The sequence below is a fragment of the Anser anser genome, assembly GCF_964211835.1.
Source record: "Anser anser genome assembly, chromosome: 1".
Taxonomy (NCBI): Eukaryota; Metazoa; Chordata; class Aves; order Anseriformes; family Anatidae; genus Anser; species Anser anser.
Genome location: NC_139720.1, coordinates 170,574,425 through 170,600,419, shown reverse-complemented (window position 1 = coordinate 170,600,419; position 25,995 = coordinate 170,574,425). Strand labels below are relative to the sequence as shown.

General features: G+C 39.4%; 1 pseudogene across 1 annotated transcript in view; it reads left to right on the top strand.

Annotated features, from left to right (window-relative positions):
* Nucleotides 1-9,720, top strand: part of LOC310904578 (2-hydroxyacyl-CoA lyase 1-like) — a 176,762-nt pseudogene extending 167,042 nt beyond the window's left edge. Inside the window, exons 2-3 of the transcript in view lie at nucleotides 7,189-8,008; nucleotides 9,316-9,720. The product of the transcript in view is annotated as a 2-hydroxyacyl-CoA lyase 1-like (transcript). The remainder of the gene's footprint in view (nucleotides 1-7,188; nucleotides 8,009-9,315) is intronic.
* The last annotated feature ends 16,275 nt before the right edge of the window (nucleotides 9,721-25,995 follow it).

Below are 25,995 nucleotides of genomic sequence, written 5' to 3'. Positions count from 1 at the left end.
AAGCATAGGTGTCCATTCATTAGCACTTTCAATCATAATGCTGTACATCTAGGCTGCAGGTTGTTAGCCCTATTTACTTTGGAAAATCATCAGCCACCTAATAACCATTTCCTGGTTCTGGACTATGTTATTGCTGTGTACTCTAACATGTTACTCATTTCCTTGAGTACCTCATTTGTATCATCATCCTACTCTGATTTTGAAAAGGACATGTGTCAGAAATTTTAAGAATTATTCCCTTAGGAATTTCTCCTTACCTTACCTTACCTCTTTCAGAGGGTTTTGTCAGACCAGTGGATGTTGTAGAACAGGTCTTATTGTTCATTTTCTTTCTGTTTTTGCCTGAATGATAATGATCATTTTTGTAGTTTCATATTTAGCCCTTTTGCTTTTACATCTTCCTATTATTTTTTTCCCACTGCACCAATACAAACAACACCCCCTGCAGATTAATATCCTTATCTGAGATGTCCTGGGATATTATTCCTCACCCTCAACTGTTCTTCCAGGACAGCACATTGGCCAACCCTAAATGAAGAGCTCAGTTATCCCTAGAAATTTTTCAGTGATTGTAAATACACTATGCTTAGGCACCTAAACTTCTTATTCATTATCTACTTAAAAGCAGTTTTCTTCAAACTCCTATTAATATTACCTACAAGTTTAATGCAAGTTCCTCCAAAGGCTAGACAAAAACAACAAATAAGAATGAAGGATACAGGATCTGGTCTACCATTCCAGATTATTCAGTTCCAGAATAACTTCTGTTTAAATGGATATCTCTATGATTTCCTTGTTTATTTTCATTTTTTTTTTGTTGTTGTTCTTTCAATTGTTTTTTTCTCACACATACACAAGTCACACACTGCAAGCATTCAGGCTTTTGATTTCCCTTCAGAATTAATTGGAAACCAGTTCTGCCTGGAATATGGCCTTCATCTTTATCAGCAGCTCTCATTGTTCAAGATAAATACTTTACAAAACTCTGAATATTATACTTTGTCATACTTCAGCAGATCAAACACCCCCTAGTGTCAAAAAAAATGTACCCAGACAACTCCCAACATGTTGAAATACTATTCAAACCATAGAGATAGTTTATTTGGTGTGATCATATGGTCTAGATTTTGACAGATATGAAAAAATATATCAATCAGTTTAAGCTGCATGTATGTATGTCATTGCATATTTACTTCGCACATCATGGTTAAGCCACTAAGGGCCAATTAATTATAATTTTCCCACTTTGGCCCAACCAGCTGTGGCTGGTTGCCTTGGAAATTATAGCAGGTGGGGTGAGAAGCTGATGGTGGAAACAGCTATTTCTCTAATACAAATCAAGAGCAAATTCAGAAGTTCCAGTTGCTGCTATATAAGACCTGTTATCTTAGCTAACATTAACAAGTTAGTGAAGGACTTCAGAACAGGGTGAAGGGTATAACAATTTATTTCTCAAGCTGTCCCACCTGTGTATAATCAACCACTGAAACCTCTGCAGATGTATGGTTGGGTCTCCTTGGATATAAGACAAAGAGCTTATATTACACCATAGATGCTTAGAATCTTGTTTGTCTCTTGCAGCTCCAGTTGTTGTTGTTCTGTTTCAACCCCAACACACTTCCTGCTTTTGAACATATTTTATATTAACACTCTAATTTGTCTTGCCAATATACTTCTTTTCCATCATAGTACTGTGCAATCCCTTTTCAAGCTTCCATAGCCAGTCAGAAGTCAAATGTCCTAATACCTTTTATTCTATTACTTTACACTAACCATTGTACTAGGTGTTCTCATGTAGTCTAGCAAAAAGATTCCCATTAATGACTTGTCATTTGTTACAGCCAGATCTTGTTTCTTTTCTGACAGTTCCAGAAAATGTTTTTACTGCAGGTCTTTCCTGTAGAAGCAAAATGGAAGCTGCCTCATACAGGGGTTATATACTCCCTGTATACAAGCACCAGGTTAAAGCATTAGATTCCAGTCAATGGGACAAGTCAGCTCCTAGTCTAAGTACTATGAATTTTCCTTTCAAGTTTCATTGTTCATGTAGGAAATTGAGTCCTATAACATAGCCTACAAAGTTAAAAATCTAATGTTAAATGGTGTACAAAGCAACTTTGCAAATCCTACGGTGTTATGTGCATAAGAAAATATTTAAATGTGTTTTTATTGGTTGGTTGTGTTTTTAATGTCATAGTTTTCCTTGCCTAACTGCCATAACTGCCACTGGCATTACTGTGAGTAAAGATGTCTTTTGCAAAAGCTGCACTTTACTTAGTAGTAATGTAGATCACTTTACTAGATGTAGTAAAGAAAAAAAAAAAAAAGAAAAAAAAAAGACTACATGACTAGAAAGGCTCAACTATAAAGAAGTCTTTTGTAAATATATTTATTTTTGTGGCATTAGTCTTTTTTTTTCATTTTGTAACTGTAAAACGAACATTCAACTTTTTTTTTCCTCTGCTGTGAATAGAAGGTGCTATAGAAGAGACATGTCTGAGACTGAAAAGCATCAACAAAAGAGAGGCAGTATTCTTGAAAATGAAAACTTTTAGAATATGCTGTATTTTACAGTATGTTTCTTCCTTAGAGATATAATTTTATATTGTTTTTATATTGTGGTATATTTCTGTCTTGTCACGTGCCTGGTGACAGGACGAGGGGGAATGGGCTAAAGTTGCGCCAGGGGAGGTTTAGGTTGGATATTAGGAAGAACTTCTTTACTGAAAGGGTTGTTAGGCATTGGAATAGGATGCCAAGGGTAGTGGTTGAGTCACCACCCCTGGAGGTCTTTAAGAGACGTTTAGATGTAGAGCTTAGTGATATGGTTTAGTGGAGGACTTGTTAGTGTTAGGTCAGAGGTTGGACTAGGTGATCTTGGCGGTCTCTTCCAACCTAGATTATTCTGTGATTCTGTAAAACTTGATCATTTAAGAAATGGAGTGAGTATGACTCCTGAAGTTTTAGAGATGAAATTGAATTAAAAATAAAAGGAAAAAGAAGGATTTGTTAAGCAAGTTATGTCTCATATCTGTATATTATTTTCACCAGCTGACTAAATTAACTTTGATATAACAGTATGGTTGTTGGTTTTTTTTGATGTTTAGTTGTTGCTAAGTTTGCTTTTTTTTAATATCTACCTTTTCTGTCACAACAGTATAAAATGTATGCCACAAGATATCATGAGATAATTCTGTTTAAATAGAGGTAGTGGAAGTGCTTATCTACAGCAAAAGAATCATAGAATCATTAAGGTTGGAAAAGACCTTCAAGATCATCTGGTCTGACCATAAGAAGAAATTAGTGAAGAACCTTTCTTAGTTTGATCATGCTAAGATGCTGCTGTAATGTCTTTCCAAGATAAAAATATTGTCACAGACATTTTCATGAAGATTCATGACTCAAAAACAGGTTGAGAGAAACATTTTCCAGATCAGTTGTTCAAATGAGCCTCATCTGTGGGCAGTACATGAGGTTCTAGGATGCTTCTACAGGATGGAAATATGAAACATCTGTATAAAGCTGTAATTTTAAGACACACTGAGTTTTACTAAGTTCAGTTTTGTGCAACAGAATCACTGTCACCATTCCATTTTATTTTCAGGGTTCTTGGCAAAATGAATCTAATCTATCTATCTATCTAATCTATCTATCTAATGTATCTGAAAAGGAGTATTTTACAAACAGAAAAAGCTAACTGATAGAAACTTTGTGTCGATTACTCTGGAAATCCCAGATACATTTTCTGTATTACTAACATCAACTATCAAGATTTACAAGCAATACTGAAATCAGTATCCCAAGCTTTTTGCACTTCAAACTAGCGTGAACTGGATAAAGAGATCTGGCATTTCGTATCTCATTCTGTCTGCTATCAGTCCTCTAATGTCAGAGAACAGTGTGATTTATACCTTATGGGCTTGCCAACTGAAAGTTACTGCAGTGTCTTAATGGATGTAGAAAACTGCATTATCATGAGTATTCCCCAGTATTGAAGTCACTTAGGAAGGCATGATTTTAGACAAATTTTGCAGCATTTCTTAACAAAATGAAAATACAAATTTAAAAAGTGTGTTAACATCAGTGAAAATCAGTATATTTAGTGAAATTAATTTGTACTATTTCACTTAATACATTTTTATAATATTTTTAAGAGTCCACACACATGAAACAGACTGACTTACATCTAAGAAGACCAAAAAAAAGGTGTTTTCAAAACAATGTTAAAATGTTTTAAGCTGGTATACCATTCATATTTCATGGCACAGAAAGCATAGAAAATGCATATTACATTACAGTATGAACACAATGACTGTAAGGAATTTATAAAGTGAGCTCACAAAGTCTTTATTGTGTTATACTTTATATTTTATTTTTTGTTTGTTTTTGTTTGGTTTGTTTGTTTGTTTGTTTTTAGAATATAAATAAGCAGCAAGGTTGTTAATTGAAAAAATGGTAAATGATGAGGGAGATGAGACATTATCACCCATCTATTCATTGGCTCCAAATTACATATAATTTTGTTAATCCTGTTACCATAAATGAGTCTGTACATGATTCAGCAGAACTTCCTAGTGGTAATACAACCGACACGGAAGCATCAGTTAAAGAAAGCACTATGACGTGAATGTGAACCCATAAATAGACTTCTTTCTTGAAACCTTCCCTTAGACGCGTGCATCAGCCAGCCACAACACAAGAAATGAAGAATTCCCTACCTTCTTGCCAACAGGCAAAAGCAGGGGACCTAAGAGACAGGGGGAATTGAAAGCAGATTTTTCCTTGGGGAAGCAGGCAAATATCCTTCCTACCTACCTCACTACCTAGGTGCAATTATACAACAGGCTCTGGAATTTGATGGACAAACAATGATGTGGATGAAGGTCCATCCAGGTTGGAGGGTTTGCCTAGGGCAAGCCAGCCTATCCCAAGTATTGTGACCACCTCCACCAAGAAAAAAAGAAGGGTTGCTGTCATAGGTGACTCTCTTCTGAGGGGAACAGAGGGCACAATAGACCAGCTTGTCCCAACCCCTAGCGAATTCTGCTGCCTCACAGGGGCTTGGGTAAAAGACAGTACTAGAAAACTTTCTATCCTGGTACAGCACTCTGATTATTATCCATTGATTTTTCATGTTGGCAGTGATGAAGTAGCAAAAAGAAGTCCAAAGGTAATCAAAGGAGAATTCAGTGCCTTGGTGCAATTGGTTAAAAGATCAGCAATATTTTCCTCTATTTTTTTCAGTAGCAGGGAGTAAGAATCATAGAATTATAGAATGGCTTGGGTTGGAAGGGACCTTAAAGATCATCTAGTTCCATAGGCAAGGACACCATCCACTAGATCAGGTTGCTCAGGGTCTCATCTAACCTGGCCTTGAACACCTCCAGGGATGGGGCATCCACAACTTCTCTTGGTAACGTGTTCCAGCATCTCACTACACTCACAGTGAAGAATTTCTTCCCAATATATAATCTAATTCTATCATTTTTTAGTTTAAAACCACTCTCCCTTGTCCTATCATTATCTACCCGAGTATAGAGTCCCTCTCCATCCTCTTTATAAGCCCCCTTTAAGTACTGAAAGGCCACAGTGATGTCTCCCCAGAGCCTTCTCTTCTTCAGGCAGAACATCCCAAGCTTTCTCAGCCTGTCTTCATAGAAGAGGTGCTCCAGCCTTCTGAGTAAGCTTTGTGGCCCTCCTCTGGACCCATTCTAACATGAAAATCCTTCTTGGACTGGGGGCTCCAGACCTGGACAAGTTACTCCAAATGGGGCCTCACAAGGTGTACTGGGTCAAGCTGGGGTGTTAACTTTCCCTGCAGCAGCCCATACAGTGCTGTGCTCTGCACTCGTAGCTAAAACAGCAATGGTATCACACCAGTGTTGTGTCTGCTGCTGAGCAGTGCTGGCACAGCATCAGGACTCTCTCTAACCCCCCTAGGGGTGGGCAAAGATGTGAGAAAAGAAACATCACCAGGGCAGCTGACTTCAACCAACCAAAGGGATATTCCATACCATATGATGTCACACTCAGCAATAAAAGGTGGAAAAAGGAGGAAGAGGGGAGGGGTGGGCTCTCGTTGTGAAAACGTCTGTCCTCCTCCCGAACACCGGCTACGTGCGTTGAGGCCCTGCTTCAAGGACGTGGTCAAGCATCGCTCATTTGTGGCAAGTAGAGAGTAATTTCTTTCCTCTGCACTTCCACACAGCCTTTACTTGTTTTGTTTAGTTTTCCCTTTCCCCCTCCCTTTTCCCCTTTCCTTTTTTCCCGTTTAGTTAAGTTGTTAATTGTTTAGTTAAATTGTTTAGTTAAATTGTTTAATTAATAATAATCTTTCCTTAATAATTATTTTTTTTCTTCCCTGTAATTAAATCATCCTTATCTCAACCCATGAGTTGTTCTTTCCTTTACTTCTTCCCCTCCTCATCTAAGGAGGGGGAGTGAGAGAGCGGTTGTGGTGTTCAGCTGCCTAGCACGGTAAAACCACCACACAGGGACAGAGTAAAGGGCAACAATCACCTCCCTCATCCTTCTGGCTACTCCTCTTTTGATGCAGCCCAGGATGCAGTTGGCCTTCTGGGCTGCAAGCATACACTGCTGGCTCATACTGAGCCTTTCATCCACCAGAACCCCCAAGTCTCTCTCTGCAGGGCTGCTCTCAATGGGTTCTTCTCCAAGTCTGTACTCATGTCTGGGATTGCCCTGGCCCAGGTGCAGCACCTTGCACTTTGACTTGTTGAACCTCATTAGGTTCACGTGGGCCCAATTCTCAAGCATTTCCAGGTCCCTTTGTATGGCATCCCTTCCCCCTATTGTATCATCTGCACCACTCAGCTTGATGTCATATGAAAACTTGCTGAGGGTGCACTCAATTCCACTGTCTATGTCATTGCTGAAACTATTTAAAAGCACCAGTCCCAAGACCCTTGAGGGACACCACTCGTCACCAGCTTCCACCTGGATGTAGAACCATTGACCACTACTCTCTGGGTGTGGCCATCGAGCCAATTCCTTATCCACCGTATGGTCCACCCTTCAAATCTATAGTTTTCCAGTTTTGATATTAGGATATCATGTGAGATCATGTCAAAAGTCTTACAGAAGTCCAGGTAGATGACTGCGTGGAGGCACTGTCATGGCAGCAGGGGAGGCATTGAGCAGGACCCAGCTAGTGGCCAAGGCCCTCAGAGCTCACAACGTTGAATACATGTTTGGCATTGTTGGTATTCCAATTTGGCATTGTTGGTATTCCAATCACTGAAATCACAGTTGCAGCCCAAGCAGTTGGAATTAAATACATAGGAATGAGAAATTAACGAGCTGCCTGTAATGCTGCATCTGCTGTTGGATATTTGACTGGCAGGCCAGGAATATGTCTGGTAGTGTCTGGTTCAGGTTTTTTACACTCACTTGCTGGGATGAACTGTTGGACTTTGATTGTTATTAGAAGGTCTTTTGACAGAAATAAGGAAACCATGGGAGCTTTCCAAGAATTTCCACAGGTTGAATCTGGTAGGCTGTGCAACAAACTCTCTGTCCGCCCACACAGTCTAGAAGTTATTCCTTCTGTTATTGAAAAGGCTGTAAGAACCAGCATGTATGGTTGTCCAGTTTCCTACTATATTGACATACCTGGGGATTTTGTGATGAGGTGTCTTGAGGTGAACAAGAGCTCTGTCAACTATGTAGAATGCTGCCCACCACCTCCAATCAGCATGGCTGAACACTTTGCTGTATCCAAGGCAGCATCTATCATTGCTCATGCCAAGCAGCCTCTGTTAATCATTGGCAAAGGTGCTGCTTATTCAAATGATGGAAACAACATCAGAAAGTTGGTGGACCTTTGTGGACTGTCTTTTTTGCCTGCACCAATGGCAAAAGGAGTAGTTCCTGATAACCATCCAACTTGTGTAGCTGCAGCAAGATCCACAGCATTACAGCATGCTGATGTAGTCATCTTGCTTGGTGCAAGGTTGAACTGGATTTTGCATTTTGGTCTTCCACCAAGGTTTCACAGAATCACAGAATCACAGAATGTTAGGGAGTGGAAGGGACCTTGAAAGTTCATCTAGTCCAATCCCCCTGCTGGAGCAGGAACACCTAGATCACATCACACAGGAACATGTCCAGGAGGGTTTTGAATGTCTCCAGAGAAGGAGACTCCACAACCCCCCTGGGCAGCCTGTTCCAGTGTTCTGTCAACTTCACCATAAAGAGTTTTGTCTCATATTTAAGCGGAACCACCGATGTTCCAGCTTGCACTCATTGTCCCTTGTCCTATCATTGGATGTCACTGAGAAGAGCCTGGCTCCATCCTCCTGAGACTCACCCTTTACATATTTATAAACATTAATAAGGTCACCCCTCACTCTCCTCTTCTCCAGGCTACAGAGACCCAGCTCCCTCAGCCTTTCCTCATGAGGGAGATGCTCCACTCCCATAATCATCCTCATGGCTCTGCGCCGGACTCTCTCAAGCAGTTCCCTGTCCTTCTTGAACTGAGAGGCCCAGAACTGTATGCAATATTCTAGATGTGGTCTCACCAGGGCAGAGTAGAGGGGAAGGAGAACCTCTCTCGGCCTACTAACCACACCCCTGCTAATACACCCCAGGATGCCATTGGCCTTCTTGGCCACAAGGGCACAGTGATGGCTCATGGCAATCCCACTGTCCACCAGGACCCCCAGGTGGGTCTCTCCAGCAGGGCAGTCCCCAACCTATACTGGTATCTGGGGTTGTTCTTGCCCAGATGCAGGACTCTACACTTGCCCTCATTATATTTCATTACATTTCTCCCCCCCCAATTCTCCAACCTGTCGAGGTCCCACTGGATGGCAGCACAGCCTTCCAGCGTGTCAGCCACTCCTCCCAGTTTAGTGTCATCAGCAAACTTGCTGATGGCACACTCCATTCCCTCATCCAAGTCACTGATGAATATATTGAACAACACTGGTCCCAGTACTGATCCTTGAGGGACTCCACTACATACAGGACTCCAACTCGACTCAGTCACATTAACCACAAACCTCTGGCTTCTTCCCCTCAGCCAGTTCACAGTCCACCTCACCACCCAGTTGTCCAGACCACACTTCCTCAGTTCAGCTGTGAGGATGCTGTTGGAGACGGTGTCAAAGACTTTACTGAAATCAAGATACACCATGTCCATTGCCTTTCCATCATCTATCCACCTGGTTATGTCTTCATAAAAGGCTATCAGGTTGGTCAAGCACGACTTCCCCTTGGTGAAGCCATGTTGACTGCCCCTAATGACTCTCTTATCCCTGATATGACTAAAGACGATGCCAAGGGTAAGTTGTTCCATCAAGATGTAAAGGTTATTCAGACTGATATTTGTGCAGAAGAGTTGGGGAATAATGTGAGACCAGTTGCAATTTTATTAGGTGACATAAATGCCGTGACTAAGCAGCTTTCACAAGAATTCAGCAAAAGACTATTGAAATATCCTTCCAATTTAGAGTGGTGGAAGAAACTAAGAGAGAAAATAAAGAACATTGAAGAAAGACATTGGTTGGTCTTCCCTTGTCATCTGATGCAGTCACTCCATTATAGAAAGCTGCCAGATTGGTCAGGCATGATTTGCCCTTGGTGAAGCCATGCTGGCTGTCTCATATCACCTCTTTGTCTTGCATGTGCCTCGATATTTCTTCCAGGGGGATCTTTTCCATGATCTTTCCAGGCACAAAGGTGAGGCTCACCAGTCTGTAGTTCCCTGCGTCCTCCTTTTGACTCTTTTTAAAAATGGGAGTGATGTTTCCCTTTTTCCAGTCACCAGGAACTTAACTGAGTGCCAGGACTTTTCAAATATGATGGAAAGAGGCTTGGCAACTCAATCAGCCAATTCCTTCAGGACCCTGGGATGCGTGTCACCAGGCCTCATAGACTTGTTAAGTTTCATCAGGTGGTCTCCAACACGCTCATCAATTACAGTGGGTGAGACTTTGCTCACCCAGCCTCCATCTATAGGTTCAGGGAAATGAAAGACTTGGGATGCCTGACTGATTGAGGCAAAGAAGTTGTTAAGTACCTCAGCCTTCTCACTGTCTGTTGTTACCAGTTCACCCTTCTCATCCATCATAGGGGGTATGCTCTCCTTGGCCTTTCCTTTTTGAGCAATGCACCTAAAGAATCCCTTTCTGTTATTCTTCTTGCCAAGCTCAATTCCATCTGTGTCTTGGCTTTCATGATCCCGTCCCTGAACATCCAGACTGCATCCCTGTACTCTTCCCGGGCCATGTGTCCCTGCTTCCACTGCCTGTGCATTTCCTTCTTGAGCCTCAGACTGACCAGCAGGTCCTTGCTCAGCCATCCCAGCTGTGTGCCCTCTCTTCCCACTTTTTTATGCAGGGGGATGAAGAGTTCTTGTGCTCTAAGGAAAACATCCTTAAAGAATTGCCAGCTCTGCTCAGCTCCTTTGTACCTAAGGACAGTGTTCCAGGGGACCTCAGCTACTACTACACCTTTAAATAACTTGAAATTCTCTCTTAGGAATTTCAGGGTCCTGACTTTGCTCGTTTCTAGGCCAGTATTCCTTGAAATCAAAAACTCATCCAGGGCATGGTCACTGCAGCCCAGACTGCCTCCAATCCTGACCTCTTTAATGAGCTCTTCCGTGTTGGTGAGCACCAGGTCAAGTAACTCTTGTCTGGTTGGTTTGTCTAATACCTGGACCAGGAAGTTATCCTCAACGTACTCTAGGAATCTTCTGGATTGCTTACAACCTGCTGTGTAGTTTTCCTAGCAGACATCTGGGTGGCTGAAGTCCCCCATCAAAATGAGAGCGTGTGAGCACGATGCTTCTTGTAGTTGGAGTAAGAATGCCTCACCACAGGCTCCCCTTAATAAACTCCCTGCAATAAACTCCAACCACGAGTTGTCATTTATTGATGTGGTCTTTAACTCTCACGCACAAGTTCTCAACCTGTCCGTGGCTGTTTCTCAAAGGCATCTCTTCACAATCAATCCCTTCCCTAATGTAGAGGGCAACACCCCCTTTTGAAGAGTTTGTAGCCCTCTATTCCAGTGTTCCAGTTATGTGATCCATGCCACCACATTTCTCTGTTAGCAACCAGATCATATTTGTCTAACTGCCATGGTTTCCAACTCCTCCTGCTTGTTTCCCATGCTGTGTGCATTGGTGTAGAGGGACTACAGCTGGGCTATTAGTCACATCACGTTTCCAGAACCCTTCCTGTTTGCATTGGGACAGTTCAGAAATATGTCTCTGCTGTTACTTAGAGTGATAATGTTTTCAGGTACGCTTCCTTCACTCAGAGGTACATCCCCTTCCCCCACTGCATCAAGTTTAAAGACCTCCTGATAAGCCCAACCAGTTTACTGCCCAGAACACTCTTGCACCACCTGGTCAGCTGTGCCCCATGCAGCATCAGCATGCCCAGTCTCTCAAAAGTGCGTCCAAGGTCATAGAACCCAAAACCCTTGGGCCTGCCAGCAGCCTTGCAGCCAATTATTCGCATGGTCTGTTCTTCTCCTTTTTCCTGGGTCCCAGTCACCAACTGGGAGGACAGAGGAGAACATTACTTGTGCTCCCGATCCCTTCAACATCTTTCCAAGGGATATGCAATCCTTTTTGATATTTTGGAGTTTCCTTGTCACAGCACTGTTTGATCCTACTTGAAAGAGTAGGAAGGGGTGGTAGTCTTTGGAACCCATCATACTCAGTAGGCTCTTTGTAATATCATGAATATGGGCCCCAGGCAGAAAGCAAACCTCTCTGGAGAGATTGGATGGCAAATGGGAGACTCGCTGCCTCTCAGAGCAGTCTCCAATGACTAACACCCTTCCTGCCTTCTTTGTGGCACTGGTTCTGATGTAGGTGGGAGACTGAAACCACTTTATGTGGTTGGCCTTTGTGAGTTCCCTGTGGCTGGCCTTTCTGATCTTTACTTATTCTCCCGGTGTCTCCTCTCTCCTGCCCTAGAACATCATATCTCTTGCACAGGGACACTTCAGGGGTAAGGGAGAGATTCCTCCTTTGGCTCCGAGCAGAGACAAGGGTCCACTCTCCCTTGTCCTGTGAGTCTTCCAAATGTGCTTGTTCTGGGCTGTGGGCTTCTTTACCTACCCCTTGCCTGGACTTAAGGCAGGGCTACTGCTCGGACCATGTCAATGTATAATACCATTTGTCAATCTCTTGCTCAGATTCCTGAATACTACTATGCTGTCTGGTGAGCTCCTCTTGCAATAGAGGCACCTGTTTGAAAAACTTATCCAGCTGGGCACTCTTGCATTCATGACACCCACCTCTGCCTTCAGGCCCTAGGGGGACCTCCAGAGACTCGAGTTACCTGGAACTGAGGGTCTGGACCGCTCTTTCGATCCTCGGGAGGTGTTTGGGTGGAGGCATCTGCCCAGGGAGATTGTGCCCGCCTTGTCTGGGTTTCAACCTCAGATCGGGAGGCTTGACGGGTGGACACCATTTCTGCTGCAGTGGAAGGCCCTTCCTCTGCTGATCCCAGAACACAAAATGACCCTCCCTACTCACCCTGCCTGCACACACTGCTGCACAAACTGCTGTGCCACATCCTGTTTGCCCACTCTGTTCTCTGTGCTCATCACTCGCTCTCTCCAGGGGCTGCCTTTGTACGACTGGGGGAGGGGGGTGGGAGCTTCTGGCTCTGCCTGAGCCTCATCAGCTGCCCTCACAAGGGCTGCCAGGTCCTGGTTGCTCCCTCGACTGCCTTGAAGGGGCCTCAGTGAAGGGAAACCCTGCACACCATGATCTCCCACTCCAATGCAGAACACATCCACCCCGCAGCTGATCACCTCGGCAAGTCAACCCTTTAAAGATATTTTTCTTAGAGAGCAAGAGCTCTCTATTCTCATATGTAATAAATCAAACAGAGAAGGTAAGCAACCAGTGTGGCTGTACAAGGACTGGGTGGTCAAAGTTAGGCAAAAGAAGAAAATGCATGGAGAGTGGAAACATGTCCATGTGCCTAGGCAAGAGTATGCTGTCCAGATGTGCAGGGGTAGGATCAGGAATGCCAAGGCACAGATGGAACTGAGCTTGGTAAGGGATGCAAAGAATAATGAGAAGGGGTTCTACAGGTAAATTGGCTGCAAAATAAAGACTAAGGAGAATGTACCACTTCTGACAAATGAAGATGGAGAACTGGTAATGACAGATGTGGAGAAGGCCAAGGTACTTAACAACTTCTTTGCCTCAGTCTTCACTGCCAGTCAGGCATCCCAAGTCTTGCATTTCCCTGAACCTATAGATGGAGGCTGGGGGAGCAAAGTCCCACCCACTGTAATTGATGAGCATGTTGGAGACCACCTGATGAAACTTAACAAGTCTATGAGGCCTGGTGACACGCATCCCAGGGTCCCGAAGTAATTGGCTGATTGAGTTGCCAAGTGAAGTCCCTGGTGACTGGAAAAAGGGAAACATCACTCCCATTTTTAAAAAGAGTCAAAAGGAGGATGCAGTGAACTACAGACTGGTAAGCCTCACCTCTGTGCCTGGGAAGATCATGGAACGTATCCTCCTGGAGGCAATTTTATGATAAGGTTACCAACATAGCTGACCAAGGGAAACCAGTGTAAATTTTTATATTTCAGCAAAGATTTCAATATTGTTTATCACAGTATATTTCTGGACAGAACATCCAGCATAGAGATAGATAACTGGCTGTATGAAAGGGTGGGTCAATAACTGGCTGGTGGGTTGGGCTCAGGGTGTTATAGTAAAAGGTGTTATATCAGGCTGGTGGCCAGTCACTACAAGGGTTCTGCAGACATCCATTTTATGGCTAGTTCTCTTAAGCATTTTTAAAATTGATCTGGATGCAGGACTTGAAAGTATACTAAGTAAGTCTGTGGATGACACTTAGTCTGCAGATGGCACTAAACTGGGAGGAGCTGTTGACTCCCTTGATGGTAGAGAGGTGTCTCAGAGAGATTTTGACAGGCTGGAGGGCTGTGCAATCACCAACCACATGAAGTTCAAGTTCAGATTCAGCATGTTGGATGGAGCAACCATGGCTATATGTACTGACTAGGGGATCAGAGGCTGAAGAGAAACCCCACACAAAGGCAACTAGGGGTTCTGGACAATGGTAAGTTGATTATGAGTCAACAGAATGCCCTGGCAGATGAGGGGGCCAACCATATCCTGCGGTGCATCAAGCACAACATTGCAAGCCAGTCAAGGGATTGTCTGGCTCTACTGTGTGCTAGTGCAGACTCACCTTGAGTACTGTGTGCAGTTTTGAGCACCACATTATTAAAAGGACATAAAATTCTTAGAGACCATCCAAAGGAGGACTACAAAGGTGATGGAGGGTCTAGAGGGCAAGACGTATGAAGAGTGGCTGAAGACACTTGGTTTGTTCAGACTAGTGAAGAGGACATTGAGGGGAAGCCTCATGGTAGCCTACAGCCTCCTCACAAGGGGAAGCAGAGGGGCAGATGTTAATCTCTTCTGTCTGGTGACCAGCGATAAGACCCAAGGGTATGGCATGAAACTGTGACGGGGGGGGTTCAGACTGAATATTAGGAAAAGGTTCTACACTGAAAGGGTGGTCGGGCACCGAAACAGATTCTCCAGAGAAATGATTATGGTACCAGGCCTGCTGGAGTTCAAGAAGCATTCGGACAACACTTTCAGACATATGGTTTGATTTTTATGTGGTCTTGAGTAGAGCCAGGTGTTGGACTCAATGGTTCTTGTTGGTCCCTTCCAACTTTTGCCAGGAATATCTATAGAACAAATACTGATCACTCATGAAGCATCTATAAATACGTTTTGTTTTTTTTAACAAGTAACTGGTTTAAGTCCATAGCTAAAAAACTTTAGTGAACTGCAAGGGAACTTACTGAAATGACACCTAACAAATTTGGACAACAAATTCTTTAAAGAAAATCTCAAAGGCGCTTTTCCAGATCATGATTTCCAGCATAATAACTTAAGCCCACTGAACTCCTTTTTCTTGGATCTGGCCCTACAGTTCCATCTGCAGAAATATAATAAACAGAAGTGAATGGAGAAATTAGTCTCACAACAAAGGTAGTGCAGATAAAATACTGATATTAACTTAAAATCTTTTTCTGAGGATCACTTACAACAAAACCTGGTTGATAGAGAACTATGAAAAATCTTAGTAGAGTAATTCTTCTTATGCATAAAAAGTCCTGTAATAGTGTTATAAGCTATAGTGGTTTTGATCATTATTGTAAAACACTACAGTATCTATTCATAAAGTCTACTGCTTGATTCAACACCCTGTAACACCAGCTTTTATGCCTCTATAGATGCTCTAAGAATTTTCCTTTTCAATTAGTTTAGTACTCATGGCGTGTGCCAGGTAGCAGAATCCAAGGCTCATTACTCAGTCACAGAATTAATTTCTCAAAGTCCACAGGTAAATAAATAAATTGCAGGCATAATAATAAACATGTTTGCCTACATGAACATGCAAAAATATAATTTCCAAATCTTTTTTATAATGAAGAATAGACAGTAAGTATATAAATGTGACTTCATCACCAGTAGCATAGTTTCATTATATCTCAAGACAACTTTTGACAACTATCATCTTTGGTGCAACATAACAGCACAGAACATTTTGTTTGATTTTTTTGACAAGTTTTATTCAGTAACTAGTTTATTTAAACATAAATATATGTGTTCAGATTGAGAAAGCCAGCAGATTTTTCCACTGTATTAACATAAAACAATATGTGAGAAACTAAGGTACATTAGTTTTAAGTTCTTCCAGGACACAATGACCTGAAGCAATCTCTTAGCAGTGTGACTAAGATAACTGTCTCTTTGCTTGATACCTTAGTTATTTTTAAATGTATGTAGATATTGCGTATCCTAAAAAGCAATTTAAAAACAGCAAATTATAGAAATCAATGACTCAGTCTTTCTTCAGAAAAAAATTGCTAAATAGTGAAAAAAAAAGTCATTTTTAAATCAAGTTTTCCGTCTCACTGATTTAAATAATGATTAAAATTGTTCATTTAAATCACTGAATTGAAATCAAATAAAATTAATCTGTCCTACTTTAAACTAATTATAAGATGAAAGATTCTTTGTACCAATGACATTAAATAGTATTAGTTTAAAAGCTAGTTGTTCTATGATCCTCTTCTGAAACTGTTTATGAAAAAGTCTTCTATAGAGAAATGATGTATGTTTCTATGAAAGAAGGCTTTTGTTATGTTTTTATGTTTTGCTATTCCCTTAAGAGCTGTGTATTCATATATTATATTAGAAGTGCTTTTTTTTTTTTGGGGGGGGGGGGCGGGGGAGGATTTTGTATTTTGTTTTCAATAAACTGCATTTGGCTTTTACCAGTATTATATTCTTATTGTGGTCTTTTAGCCTATATCTTAAAGCAAACATCAGGAGACCTATCATCTCAGCAATGCACTCAGCAAAAGTTAAAGACCTTAAAAAGAACTTAGTAGTTTTAACAATGCAAAGTAATCAGGTAATCAATAGCTCATTTAATTAAATTTTTCCTAATTCAAGTAAAAATAATTAATGCAATACTATATCTTCCTCCTTTAGGGGGAGAGTGGGGGATGGGTGGGGAGGGAGGGGATTGAACTTAACGACTAAAAGAATTGTATGATCAGGGTTTAAAACAAGGGAAGTTGTGAGTCCAGAACTAGACCTTCTGCTAGGGACACAGAGAAATTAAAAGGGTAGAGAGAAGACTCACAGATAAGATATTTACCCCATCTCTAGAGACCATAGCTTACATAGCAATAACTGATTACTAAAGCTTTGAAGACATATGAATAATTTCACAAATAACATAAAGGGCCTACAGCTTAGGTGGGTAATACACTTTGCCTAGAGTATATTAAGGACAGAAATTAATTTTATGAATCAGAACTGAGCAAAAATCACAGGAGACACAAAAATTTGGTTGTAATGTGATTGCCATATTGGAAAGAAAACTATGATATCATATCAAGGGTAACAGAGTGTGACGGTTTTTGTTTGATTGTTTATTTTTGGTTTTTGTTGTTTTCAAATATTTCTGTCTGGACTTACTTATTTAAAATTTGCACATAAGATTTTGATCTCTTGCATGTTTGCCTTGAAAAGACCACCAGACTAGAAATGCACTGAACATAGAGTAAGCCACAGGTCCTGCCACAAACATGAAGCTTTCCCATTGGATCTTTTCTATTAGCTTTGATCTTCATAATAACTTTTAAGGAAAGACCATGTACATAATCTTCTTATGGCATGGACTTTTATTACTGAGAGAAAATGGAAATTGTACTTTTGGCTCAGGTCACTAACATAGAAAAAAGAAGACCCAAATCCATTATACTTTGAGAGAAAATTTAATAAGACTCAGTTCCCATAAGAGTCTAGTTTGCAAAGACTTTTCTTTTTCTGACATTCAGATTAAAGGCCAAAACCAACTTTTAACAATCATTAAATAAGAGGAAAAAGTATAGCAAAACAAAACACCACACCTCTCTTGTTCTCCTTGCTTTCCCATATGGTTCAGCTAACAGTTCTAAGACTGCCATTCCTTATGAAATTTCCCAATGAAAGTGTAGGAAATCATTTCATATTATTACCAAGTAGCAATTTCTGTAATTTCTATGAGCATGACCCAGAATGAAAATCAACTCCAGATCCTACCCTTTGACTTGTCCTCTAAGGATCTTACCAAAATTCTGCCAGTGAGGGTGGCATTAACTGGAAAAGGAAATCAGTTTCCAAGTTTAGACTACTTTTTCTATGAAGACCATTATGGTACACTCAACAGAAAACAAAGGTATGGTTTGCATCACATATCTGCATAGTAGTTGGTCTAATAGCCAAATGGAACAAGACTTAAAAGAAGATAAATTTTGCAGCTTATGTAAATAATTAATTTTCTAAACAGTGAATTTTACACACACAAACACAAAACTATTTTGATTTAATATTAAGTAACATATAGCTATTGTCATCTTTGAAGTGGATTTAGTTTATACAGTACACTTTAGTAAAGGGTTACAAAATGTGAAGAAGCTTATCAATGCCCTGACATCAAAGGAGAAGGAATTCAAATCTATGAAGTCTATTTCAAAACTGTACCAACCAGTCATAGGCAAGTGTTTTTGTTTGTTTTTTTGTTTGTTTTCAATATAAAATAGACATTTGTGGGGGCAAGAAAAGAAAAATAAAAGAGCTTTGAAAGTCAAAGTTCTGTAGGAAACCAGTTGTGTAGCAAATTACTGAAGCAAAAGGCAGGAATTGGAGTAGAAGAGGGCTGAACCATTTTTCTCTGTATGTTTTCCTTTACAATAATGTTACATATATATGCACTTTCTGTGAATATATTTCAGGTGTTAAAAGCTCAGTACAGAAAGCGATTGGCGTGTCAAAACGTTCTATACTTGAACATTGAAATATTCATTGTGGGCAGTGGTTATAATATAAAAAAAATCTGAAGAAATATAAAGCCATCAAACTGATAACAAAGATATAAATTTCATTTAATACTTTGTTTTAGAAATAGAATCTATCAGATATAAAACAGGATTAAGCCAATTTAAATAAATGAAATTATTACTAATTTAGTTTAATTGATTAACTTTTGTGTATCCTAAATCATTTCCATGTATTAGGGAGATATTAATGTTGTTCTAGTTTTAAAATACAACAGGATGATGCAGGAATGAAAATCAGCTTACTTTTCTTTGGTGTCTGACAAAAAATATGTCTGGAATACACATTAAAAGAGGAAATACAAAAACTTAGTTAAATGAAAAGAAATTAAAACCTGTTTCTTGACTCAGTGAGAGACTTTAAGTCAGGCTAAATGAATTAGTATAATTCCAATTGAATGGGAAAGAAAAAAGGAGAAAGAGAAAGAGAAAAAGGTTATGTCAAAACTGACATGTAAGAAAGCTGGTACTTTGAAGTTATTCCAGATTAAATAGGTTGAGAGGGACTTAAGTCAGGTCATTAGCAGCTGGAGTTTGCTGGAGTTCATCAAGAATTGCTCATCAGTGGAAGCATGCGTTTTTTTTTGTTGTGTTGTTGTTTGTTTGCTTGCATTTTTTTTCCCCAAGCATTTCTAGAATTTCCTTTGGATTACCTCATCTGAAACCAATCAAATTACAGCAGTAACACTGTTGTAAAACAGATAAGATCTGAAGGTTGCATACTTCAAATCCAAGGTGAAGGTACCATAATCACTGCATTTACGAGTTCCGTACCCTTGCAAAAGTATCAGGAAATCCATTGAGCAAAGAGCACCGGGCTCATCACTTTATACTATTGATTGCAAGTAATTTAGAACTTGCTGGTTTAAAGAATTATGAGCCTTGTTAGTAACAGAAGTTTGAACATCTGCCAGATTAAAAGACTCACCCAGAAAATAAAATTGAACTTAATGCAAACAGTATGTCTGAATCAGGAAAGAACAAATTAATGATCATGAGAGAAGAGAGTTTCATATAAAGGAAACAAAAAAACAACAACAACAACAAAATGCTATTCATTAGTTTTGAGAGTCAAAGCACATTAAGCAGGACTCGGGTAGAACTTCTAAAATCTTTAGCAGTTTCCAGAAATAAAAATGTTTGCACAGCTATAGATAGCATGTCTTGATTCTTAAATTCATCATTCCTGTGAAAGTGCAAGAAATCCCATCAGCTGGTCCAGTCCTGAGAAAGACTCATCTCTTTTTTAAAATATTTACTTTTGGAATTGAAAAACAATGAAATATGTGGGTGTGTAATTTTCAAAGTAAGAGGACTTTAATAGTATGAACTCATTGTCACTGAGCATAAGAAATTCCCAAATTTTTGCACATTATAAATGTGCAGAAAATGCAAATGTGAATCAAAAATAATATGTAATATGAAATAATAATGGTAGAAAGGAGATCAAGAAAATTATTTATTTTAAGTCACTTTTAAAAATCATTTCTAATCCACTCATTTAAGCAGGCATTTATTCAAACAGTAACCTCTTCTCATGCACTCTACAGGTACCTTATAGGTGGCTGTAGAGGGGTGGGGGTTGGTCTATTCTCCCATGTGCCTGGTGAGAGAATGAGGAGGAATGGGCTAAAGTTGTGCCAGGGGAGGTTTAGGTTGGATATTAGGAAGAACTTCTTTACTGAAAGGGTTGTTAGGCATTGGAATAGGATGCCAAGGGTAGCGGTTGAGTCACCACCCCTGGAGGTCTTTAAGAGACGTTTAGATGTAGAGCTTAGTGATATGGTTTAGTGAAGGACTTGTTAGTGTTAGGTCAGAGGTTGGACTAGGTGATCATGGAGGTCTCTTCCAACCTAGATGATTCTGTGATTCTGTGATTTAGTTAATTTTTGCTGTGGAAAAGGGATCTACTCCACAGGTTCTATAGATATCAGTAAAATGACAAATTAAAAATTGAATTGGAAAGCATAAAACCAAGAAATATTGAGAGGGAATATTTATCTAGGAGGAACATATCTGAAGGAAACTCTGTATAAATTAAACTGCTGAGAGATTCACACACTTTAGTGAGAATACAGATTGTTTTGTGCTGACCAACACTGCTCTTATCATGTCATTCCCAGAGCTCAGATAATACAGTACTTCCTGTTTTGGTGTTGGCACAGAACAATAGCTAAACCAGAAGTAAAATAATAGTATATGCTGCACTACAACTATCATCTATATATCTATGTTAGCCTATATATATATTTGAATAATATTTATAATGTAGATGGATAATTCATATGTTTATTGGGTTTAAATCTCTGATCTCAAAGGAAAAGAACTCAATTTAGGTACTGGATATACCAGTATATCCTACAGCATAAATGAGAAAAATAATGCTTTGGATGGTGTGTTGCTGTGCGTGTTTTTGTTTGTTTGTTTGTTTGTTTTTGACATACACATAAAATAGTTTGTAAAGATCAAACCCAGAAACATATCTTCCTTCCAGTGCATATTGTATTTCTTTTTTAACTCATTCTTTTGTAATCTTTTCTCCAGATTTCTCATATTAAAATATGACAATACTTCAAAGCTACAAAGCTTATGGGTTCTTTCTCTGATTGATAGTAAAAGAACAGTCCTGGATATATTCCAGTTATTTATATGGAATAGTAATCTCTTCAGGCAGTAATCTCATTGATAACAGTGTACTAGTCAGTGAACAAGTTTTATTCCTTTGTAAAAGTCTTGCATAGACACAGGTATGGATGAAATCTCTCACTTTCGGAATAAGACATAGACACAATTCTTACAAGAACCTTTTCCTGATCTGAAATGGATATTTCCCACATAAGTGTGAATCTGAGAAAGCAGACTTTTGAACCACAAACACTGATTTAATTCTTTCTGCTATGTACCATAGTACTCAACATCTGGAGGAACCTGAGTTTGAAATGAGAGCAGCTGCCCTAGGAACCTGTCCCTGCTCACATACTTCTTTATCTTAACCTGTACCTTGGCTTTATGGCATAGTAATTCATGAAACCTCCTGAACTCTGAAACATCTTTTTTAATATCTGTTTTGCAGTTATCATTCCTCTACTTACTTATGCACAGGATGTGAGCCTCTAGCATGGCGCCTATGAAGATCCTGTGCATATCCATTATTGTTAAAAGACATTTCCATGGGAATTGTGTTCACATCTAAATAAAAAATGAAAATCCATATTCAGCTTTTTAAACTTACTATTTAAGTTGTATCCAAATGCAGATGGTAGACCTTAATGGAGTTATTTAGCAAACACAGGGACATAAACATAAACTTCGCATTATGTATCTGATTTTTTGGCTTCCTAAGTTCAACTAAATGTTACTATTTTATGACAAATTTATTAATATTTAGTTTCTTTTTTTTTTCCTCTTAAGCCTGAAAACATAGTCTATTTCAAAATGTTTTAGAAAAGTATTTCCAATTGCTTTGTTGTTGTTGTTATTTGTTTATTTGTTTGTTTTAATATGTCAGTTTCCAAGGGAACTGCTTTGGCGTTTGTAGTACCATTGTTCAACAATCATACTGGAGCTTTTAGACTAAAGTATTTGAATCATGCTTATTGCTCACAGGAGACATTAAGAGTGGAGATTTGCTGGGGACAGCTAAGCAGACTCCATTACGGCTCTATCATTTCTGGTAATGACCAGAAATGATGTGAGCAGCTCCTGGCCTTTCCGTGTTGCAGACGTTTAGCATTGCTTGTCTGCTGAAAGGTATCACTGACTCCCTGCTTTCTCTTTGATGGGAGGAAGGAAATACAGGAAGTTACATTAACTTTCCCTGAGCCACAGAAGCACCTAGTAGAGGAAATACAGGAAGTTACATTAACTTTCCCTGAGCCACAGAAGCACCTAGTAGAGGCAAGCTCTTCTCTATTTAATGGCTAAGAACAGTAAGAAAAGATAAATTAAGAAGCAAGAGTGTTTATCCTATTTCTTTTCTTTATTGCTGTTCTTGGAGAGAGACATTGTTTGGCTGGATTTTTATTTGACTCAGAGCTGAGACATTTCATATCAAAACTCTAAGCTACTCTACTTCACATCACTTAGCAATAGTCTCCAGCTAATGACAAATGAAGGGTTAGTTCTTTTCAACCCACACCATTTTCCCATTACAGAGTAGGCTCTCTTATAGAATATTGGAAATACAGTAATAAATAAATAAATAAATAAATAAACTCTTCCTTGGTCTTGATAATATCTTGTTCAGTATGAAAAAGCTGGCCAACATTATGAACACTGTCAGACATAGAACTTGTGCGGATAAGGAGACATTTTCATGAACAGCAGAAAGTCAAAAAGATGATTAAAGTTTCCACATGTTTCCAAGCTCCAGAAATTGCACAAGCTACTCCTCAGAAACAGGTACAAATTAGCGAAGCTCTACTATTTATACAGTGATGTATTAAATAATATTTTCCCGTTCTTACAATCGTTACTCTGGTAAGACTTCCATATTACACTTAGGTCCTAAGACTAAAGATTAAAAAAAAATAATAATAAATCATAGTGGAAGAATTATTACTGTTCTCTAATTTAAAAAAAAAAAAAGATAGTGGGACATGACAATGGATTAAAATCTAACAAACAAAATGAGATATATATTACTGCATTTCATGTTTAATAGTGGAAAAACTTTTCAAACCACCAGCAAACCTTTTTTTTTTTTTTTCTTTATTATCATACAGCAGTTCAGGGTATTATTGTTTAACAACTTGCAATTTACACAACAAAACAAATGTTAGCAGCCATGTCAGTATCCCATATCAGATAATCAAATGTTTTCACATCAAGTAAGATTATACAGCTGTGTGATTTGAATAATTAAATATATTTATTTAAATGAACATAAAATAGATTTGGGAAGATGAAAAGGACAGCTGTAATGTCAGTGTATCAAAATAAAATGAGATCATTACCACTATATAGTGTAGGAATAGAGGAGGATGAAAACCTACCGTTCAGCCATAATGATTTCATTAGGATATATATGTAGAGAGATGAAAGGAAGAGATCACTAACAGATTGCTAGTGAAACAGAAAAAGTGTGAAAGCAGATGAATGTGGTAATACTTACAGAAATGAAAGTAGAAATGCTTCAGAAAATAAATATAAACTTTTCTCTGTCTAAGTCAGGGCACAAGTAAGAATAAAATACATATTTTTTCAATTCACCTCAGAGTCATTGATCTCTTTTAAGCATTGAGCCTAATGAGGCAAGTAGGAAAAAACTATAATGGGTTTTGCATCTGTTTATTGTTGGGCTTGGATTATTCTTTGGAACTAAATCTTATTTTCTACAGAAAAGTCTTTTAAATTGTGTCAATATTCTATTGCAAACAAAATTATGAACATTATTTCATAATGAATAATTGCTGAGTTTCTTTAACTATAAATAAATATAAATTATGTCAATTTCCACACACACACAGCTTTTGAGGTTGCTACATATGCTGTATGAATATCAATTCAGATGGGTCACCATTTTTTTGTGGGTTTGGGTGTTTTTTTTTGTTGTTTTTTTTTTTTCTTTGTCCATGTATTCTATAGAAAATAAAATGAAACTAGAGACTTTTCTGTCTTCTAAGTAATTGCTTATGACTTATTTCAGTGTCCTAAATACCTACATGAGATCTATTTTAGCACTGGCTAAAATAGGTTCATATGGATTTATATTTCATACCATGTATCTTTACAAGGCATTTGGAAACGATCTGTAATGGGGCTGTCACGTGTAAAGTGAATTATATATGTAATATATTTTATAATTATAAATTACAAACTGTGATTTTGGCACACATTTGTGAACAAAAGTATTAGATTATATTAATTAAGCAATGAAGTACTTCATATAGTCAACAATGAGATTAAGATGTCTTTAAAAAAAAAAAAAAACAGAAAGCACATTATTGAGTGGGTTGTCACCTAAATAATAGCCAATAACATATCTAAATGCAGGGATGTTTCTGAGCGTTCTCCACTTTCTGGAGATTGTACTACTTTTCCCACTGGAGACCATGTTTTCCTTAAACGTGTCTGTGGTTTATCCCCAGCACTAAGTGACACATATCTGCTTGTCAGGCATGACACACACACTCCGCAGGTGGGGTGGGGAGAGAAAGAAAAGCAGAGCTCATCGCGTGGAATGATTTCTTGGGAAGACAAATACCATCACTCTGGATGTCCGCCCCTTCCTCCTTCTCTACCCCAGATTTATTGCTAACTATGACGTCATATGGTATGGAATATCTCTGGTCAGTCTGGTCTGCCCGGGTTCTGTCACCTCCCAGCTCCCTGTGCACCCTCAGCCTCCTGGCTGGTGGGGCAGTGCTAGAAGCTGAAAAGTCCTTGGCTCTGTGTAAGCACTTCTCTGCAGTAACTAAAAATATTGGTGTGCTATCCCCACTATTTTCATCAAAAATCCAAAATGCAGTATTGCATGAGCGTCTACAAAGAAAATTAACTCTCTCTCAGTCAAAACCATGACAATTTTCACCCCTTAGCTCATTGCACTTACATCATGCCCAGGTCCCTCAATAATCACCACCCTTCAATACACAGATATCTTTCCCTCAGTCTAAGGACCATCTCTATGAAATATCCATAAAATGTTCAGAAAATATCCACTAAGTTCTTTTTCTCCATTACTTAGTCTTTGTCTATTATGGTGATCACCCAGGATAAGAAAGCCAGAGTGTTGCATGGAGTTATTTGATGCCAAAGCCAGCTCAGGTCAGGTCACTGCTGTACTTGCACTGTGTCTTGTCAGGTTCGTCCTCCATTAGTTTGAGTGGTTCCTGCTATAGGAATTCCTATAACATGTAACTCAGATCATAGGTTACAACAATTTAAAGGTATATCCATCACAGTTTCCACCCCTGGTACCTTCAGACCAGACTACAGGTTTTAACATTGCAATGCACTCCTCCCCTTGCCCCTGGCCTGGCTAGTGGCATGGAATTCCTGCTATAGTATTTGCTATAACACACAACTTGAATAATGGCCTAAAACATTTTAAAGTCATATACATTATTATCTCCACCCCTTGTCCTTTTGGACCAGGCCATAGAGTTTAACAATGCAATGAACTCTCCTCACCCCTGCTCCAGGCTGGACTCAGTCCAGTCCTCTGGCCACAATCTCTTAGAGCTATACCTGCTCTGACATGGCCTTATCTATGAGCCACAGTCCCTGCAGAGTTCTGCCTACTGTGTCATGGACCAATCCATGACCACAGATGCTTCGAGGTCTACCTGTTCTGGTGTGGACCTTCTTCTTTGGCCACAGTCCCTGCAGAGATCCCTTCAGACACCTGTTTTGTCATGTTCTTATCCACAGACACAGATGTTTCAAGGTATTCTTGAAGGCATGGCCTTATCCATGGACACAGACACTGCAAGGTGTATCTGCTGCAGCATGGACTTCTCTGTGACCACAGATGATTTGAGGTGTACTTTGCTCCAAAGTGGATCTATCTGTGACCAGAGAGATTTCGGTGTGTACATG